Here is a 6,859-nt window from a genome sequence, read left to right as displayed (position 1 = left end):
TTATCTCAATACAAACGCTTTCAATCTGCTATAACGTACACTCATACACCCGGGATTTCATACACAGTCACACAGCCTCACACATACAGTCGCACTCAGAGCCACACACACACACACACACACACACACACACACACACACACACACACACACACACACACACACACACACACACACACACACACACACACACACACACACACACACACACACACACAAAGCCACTCTCACCCGCAAAGCCGCTCTCCCACACGCCGTGCTGCTCTGACACACACACACACACACACACACACACACACACACACACACACAAAGCCGCTTTTCCACACACAGTGTCGCTCTCACACACTTATTTTATTATTTTCCTATTTTTCTTGTAACGAATGAAAAGACAAAGTCAATCAATCAAACTTTTGACAATATGGGCTGTTTCCCCACTCGGATCACAACGCTTACAGTCCGGAAGATGGCCAAATAACCGACAAAGCCAATTTTGGGGAATATTCTTTGTTCTTTGATATCTTGATTTTTTAATTTTTCCTGTCATCAATTTTTATTTTATCATCCATTAAACATTTAATAACACTGTGTAAGAAAAAATGAAGTGAACGTCGAAGATCTCAAAAAATGAAGTTTATTACAGCATAGTAGTGGCAAGGTACACGAAGCACCTTGGGTTCACCGGCGTCAGAATGAACCCAGAACATCCAAATCTCAAACCTTTTATCCTGTTACAGTTTACAACTCTTAATGTAAATGAAGTTGCTCTTGTTGTAACAGCTGTGGTCTGTATGTTAATGAAGTATTGTCTGAGAAGATTCTCTGTGTCCCACACCCATTCCCATTCTACAATTGACTACCATTTGTTCAGGATGTGATCAACCCAAATGGTCAACTCTTAATGTAAATGAAATCAGAACAGCAAAAGGTTTAGGTGATAAAATCTATCTGAAGTGGATCTTCTGTTAAAACAGAACGGTCAAATGTTTAAGGTGACAAACTATTTGAAGTCCCTGTAATCAAGATGGTTGTCGGTTGCCCTCTGTGATACTATTTACATATTACTGAGATTGGATGTAATTGTCTCTATATGATAATTAAGCTCTTTTAAGTGAAGGAACATTTTGATATATATATATATATATATATATATATATATATATTGGAGTGGAAGTTGTTGGGAACAGACCATAATTTCTTATAACTGATTCAAAAAATTATTTCTTATAAGGGTTTTAGTTCATATGCCGTCTGACTATTAAAGTTTTCTTAGCCTGACAAATCTCTTTTCACTGCGCAGCTTCAAGGCCACTCACACACATCTAACGACTTAGGGCAGACCTAATTAATCTGACCAGCTCAACTACAAGTTTCAAAACACAGCCTAGTCAAAAAGCACTCTCTCTCTGTCTCTCCATCCTTTCTAAATATTCTGTTCAAACACAATTCTAGCGCTTTAAATTTCTTATATATATATATATGATAGTTATTATTTCTCTCCAAGTCGACTGTTCTACTTATATTTTTAATGAGAATTCTCTTAGATAAACAAAGACACTTTACTTCACACACAATGCACTTTTTGCATACAAACAACGCGCTTCTCGCGTACATAAAGAACGCACTTCTGCTTTTAACGCGCTTCTCGCGTACATAAAGAACGCACTTCTGCTTTTAACGCGCTTCTCGTGTACATAAAGAACGCACTTCTGCTTTTAACGCGCTTCTCGCGTACATAAAGAACGCACTTCTGCTTTTAACGCGCTTCTCGCGTACATAAAGAACGCACTTCTGCTTTTAACGCGCTTCTCGCGTACATAAAGAACGCACTTCTGCTTTTAACGCGCTTCTCGCGTACATAAAGAACGCACTTCTGCGTTTAACGCGCTTCTCGCGTACATAAAGAACGCACTTCTGCGTTTAGACAAACAACGCGCTTCTCGCGTACATAAAGAACGCACTTCTGCGTTTAACGCGCTTCTCGCGTACATAAAGAGACAAACAACAGACAAAGACACTTTACTTCTTCACAATCACACTCCTTGCATTCAGACAGACAGCAGACAAGACGAGCACTCTCTCCTGCATGCAGACAGACAAAACACTTAATGCATGCACAATTTTCTCAAGACCTGAAATCTACCCTCCTTTTACCTCCTTAATAATTTTAGGTTCTTTTTGGTGAGGTCTCTTATCTAAAGCCATGACCATTTTTTATGGTGCACCTTTGTTTTGTCAGGCCACCTCTTGTCTTGACCCCTTTTCCACTCCTGGCTCGGGCTTCGCCAATTATCTTGTGGCAAATTCATAGTTCCTTCTTGGCTCAGGTCTCAAAGAAGTATCTCAGAGTCGAGGTTCCAGGTCAGAAGAATTAACTTTATTGTACAAACAATAAAGGAGAAGCCGGCTGGCCATCCGGACATCCAAAGTTACATTGGCCAGTGTTCATGTCTTATACTTTTTTCATATCATCAAGTCTCCAATAGATACTCTCAAATCTATCTCTTCCCCTCTGTCACGCCTGGTGACCTTGACACAATTAGCTCTATTGGTCAAACATCTCAAAACCTTACATAATGGTGTCCTGTTTCATACAGTATTTTGACACCTTGCATTTCTTATGCATACTGGGTATTTTTCCATTCTCTCATCCTTTCCAGACCTATTTTTTCATGCTTGTAATTTTTCATTGCATCATACTTAGACATGAATCAAGGGAAAATTCTTCAACAATATTAGCATAGACGCCATTCTTCTTATGATGTAACGAGTACATCAGGATTTATGGGAAGTGTTCCCGGTTCCGGCTGACCTAATCTATGCAGCCTAACATTGAATTATAAAAGTCTATAATGTGTTAGGTGTATGCTAGGTCAAAGAGATGTGTTTTTAGTCTAGCTTTGAACTGACAGAGTGTGTCTGCTTCCCGGACAATGTTAGGAAGACTGTTCCAAAGTTTTGGTGCTACATAGGAAAAGGATCTACCGCCAGCAGTTGATTTTGATATTCTAGGTCAACTGGTCGGAATTTTGAGATCGCAATAGACGTGAAGGACTATAATGCGTTAAGAGCTCGCTCAAGTACTGCGGAGCTAAATCATTTAGTGCTTTGTAAGTAATCAGCAATATTTAAAAATGTATACGATGTTCAATAGGGAGCCATTGCAGTGTTGACAGAACAGGGCTAATATGGTCATACTTCCTGGTTCTGGTAAGAACTCGAGCTGCTGCGTTTTGGACCAGCTGTAATTTTCTTTAATCTTCTTTAAGCGCAACGGAGCAACTGTGTCGGATCCTGACACATGTTGTCTAACTCCAATATTATTCATTACAGCGAGATGGTCTTTCTGCTGGGCCTTAGGCCTGCCGCACCTCCAACGGTGCCTTTGGTGGACTATGCATGGCAGAGGCGTCCTCTTCCCTGAGGCAGGCCTAAACCTAAAACAGCACTGACACAGGGTCGGCTCAGATGGGGGCACGACCAAGTGCTCAGGAAGCTGGCAGAGGTGCTGGAGAAAAGTCGACAGGAGGCAAACAACCAGAGTCCATCAGAGAGCCGATGCAGGATCCACTTCATTAGGCAGGGGGAACATGCAATGCATACCAGCAAGAGACAACCCGCCAAGCTATTAACACCAGGGGCGGTGTGGAAGATGGAAGTAGACTTGGGAAGGCAGCTCCAGTTCCCACAGGAGATATGCAGCACCACCCTAAGACCAGACGTGGTGCTGTGGTCTGCAGCTGTGAAGTCAGTAATACTGATCGAGCTGACGGTTCCATGAGAGGAGGGACTGGAAGCTGCCTATGAGAGAAAGAAGGCGAAGTATGCAGATCTGGTTGCGGAGTGCAGGGAAAGTGGATGGAGTGTGAGGCTGTACCCGGTGGAGGTGGGAGCCAGAGGCTTTGTGGGCAGATCAACATCACGTCTGCTCAAGGACCTGGGACTACGGGGAGCCACACTGAGCAGATCCACCAAAGAGCTCTCTGAGGAAGCTGAGAAAGCAAGCCACTGGCTCTGGCTGAAACGACGAGACAAGGCTTGGGGTGTAACATCTAATTAGGTTTTGCTGCAGGGGGTGTCAGGGAGACGTCCCTGTTCACTGCCCCGCCACCATGAGACGTTCTGGGTTAAGGGGCGAAACGTCAATGAGCGGTGGTCCCCAGCTGAAGATCCTGCAGCAAAACCGTGTGGTATGCGGACAGGTTTAGGCCTGCCTCAGGGAAGAGGACGCCTCTGCCATGCATAGTCCACCAAAGGCACCGTTGGAGGTGCGACAGGCCTAAGGCCCAGCAGAAAGACCATCTCGCTGTAATGAATAATATTGGAGTCAGACAACATGTGTCAGGATCTACTCATTGTTGTAATCATACCCTAGATCTAATATTATCACACGGAATCAATGTAGATGCCGTTGAAATTCTGCAGCAGAGCGATGACATCTCAGATCATTATCTGGTCTCGTGTAAACTTAATTTAGCCAAGGCTGCAAAGCCTACTCCATGTTACAAATATGTTAGACCTATCACTTCTGCCACTAAAGATTACTTTATTAATAATCTTCCTGATTAATTTCATCATCTCAGCATCCCAGATAGCTTAGAAGAACTCGATATTGCGACAGAAACTTTTAACTCTCTATTTTCCGGCACTTTAGACACAGTTGCTCCGTTGCGCTTAAAGAAGATTAAAGAAAATAGTCCAACAGCGTGGTACAACGAGCACACTCAGGCCCTTAAGAGAGCAGCCAGAAAAATGGAGCGCAACTGGAAGAAAACAAAACTCGAGGTATTTCGCATTTCATGGAAAGAGAGCTCGATTGCATACAGAGAGGCCTTAAAGGTCCCATGACATGGATTATTTTATTATTTTATAATGTTTCCTGGGGTGCCCTTATAATGTTAGTATGTTTTTAAGATGAAAATTTTTTATAATTTAGAAAAAAAAGGGCATTTTTCCTAGCCTGATTTTAGCCTCTGATTTGAACACTGTTTGAAGGGGCGTGTCTGCTGTGAGACTTCAGTGTAAACGCCCACTGCTGTGATTGGCTGACATGCTTGCATATGAAATAGCTAGCATTATGTGGAACTCTCTCGAATACTTTTACTATTACAGCTATCGAGATTAACGAATCGTGAGAAGTTTTTTAAGTATTTAGATCTATTCCCATCACATAAAAGGTTGCAGTGATGAGCATTGAGCAGATGACAGTCTGTTGATCCCGTGAATGGTGATCTTATCATTGCAACGCAGTTTCTGCACTCTCACTAATGATTTCACCAATGCAAACATGAGGTAAGTACAGTAAGAGCTTTGTTGTGCCGCATAACAGCGTCATTGATTTCATAACGAGTTTTGGCAAGTGGCCAGATAAACTCGCGCTGTGTGATTGACAGCTTGGGCGATTGGAAAGGGATTGTTCTTTGATTGCTTTCTGTATTTTAATCACAGTTTAAATAAGATTATTTTCATCCTACCATGAGAGACGATGTGAAGTTGATATTTTAGTCACTGGCTTGATTTACTGATAAACAGTATTGAACGATTTTGAGAGAAAGATTATCTGTCTGAACTTGAACAATTACACATCAGAAATTCACATAACCCACTGGTTCTTCAGAGGCTTGGATGAAGGAACTAAAAAAATACTTTTGTGTTCATTTGTACATCCAAACACTGAGCAACTGCTTTGCTTCGCTCGTTTGCAAGCCATGATGTCTCTCGAGGAAAAAACAATATCGCGCTCGCGCAGCTCATTTTCTCATGGGTGGGCCAAATTTTCTTTGCGGGCAAAGAAGAGAAAGGGGAGGTGACCTTTCCCCTTATGACGACATAAAGGGAAGATTCTAGATTCGCCCGTCTGAGCTTTCATTTTCTCAAAAATACCCAGGGCTTGGTTTACACCTATCAAAATGTCTAGCCATTGGGGGACCATAGGCAGGCTAGGGAAACTCTTTTTAAGGTTAAAAAACCTCATAAAGTGAAATTTTCATGTCATGGGACCTTTAAAAGCTGCTAGATCTGCTTATTTTTCAACCCTATTAGAAGAAAATAAACAAAACCCTAGGTATTTATTTGAAACAGTGGCTAAATTAGCAAAAAATAAAGCTTCAAGCCCAGAAGTTTCCAAGCAGCACAGCAGTAATGACTTTATGAACTATTTCACTTACAAGATTGATAATATCAGGAAAAAAATGATAACTATGCAACCGTTTGATTAAACCGCTTGTTAAAAAAACGCAACTTGATCGTACAGAATTAGTCAATTACAGGCTGATCTCGAATCTACCTTTTCTGTCAAAGATACTAGAAAAGGCAGTATCCTCACAACTATGTTCCTTTTTAGAAAGAAATTATATCTGTGAGGATTTTCAGTCAGGATTTAGACCGTACCATAGTACTGAGACTGCTCTCATTAGAGTTACAAATGATTTGCTCTTATCATCCGATCGTGGTTGTATCTCTCTATTAGTGTTACTCGACATTCTTTTAAATAGACTCGAAAATTATGTTGGCATTAGTGGAATTGCATTAGCATGGTTTAAATCATACTTATCTGACCATTATCAGTTTGTAGCAGTAAATGAAGAGATGTCTCATCGATCACAAGTTCTCCCCAGGGTAGCATGTACAGAGTGAAAAGCAACAATCCTAGTACTGAGCCTTGTTGTACGCCATGTACCACAAGGCTCAGTACTAGGATTGTTGCTTTTCACTCTGTACATGCTACCCCAACGCATTCTCATCCTAGGGCGTCATATACTGACGCTTTTGACATTTCGTCTACATCCAACGCACATGGCACCCTTTAGCGTCAATATGACACGCACAGAGCTTTGTTCGGTTATGGGTAGGTTTAGGT

At 41.7% G+C, this 6,859-nt stretch overlaps 1 long non-coding RNA gene across 1 annotated transcript in view; it reads left to right on the top strand.

The window, feature by feature from the left end:
- The window catches only part of LOC309512612, a 99,184-nt gene that overhangs the window by 22,018 nt on the left and 70,307 nt on the right, over positions 1–6,859 (top strand). The gene's annotated exons all lie outside the window — the stretch shown is intronic.

Source organism: Leuciscus leuciscus (assembly GCF_965113295.1).
Source record: "Leuciscus leuciscus genome assembly, chromosome: 1".
Classification (NCBI taxonomy): Eukaryota; Metazoa; Chordata; class Actinopteri; order Cypriniformes; family Leuciscidae; genus Leuciscus; species Leuciscus leuciscus.
This window is presented reverse-complemented; position numbering and strand designations above follow the sequence as displayed.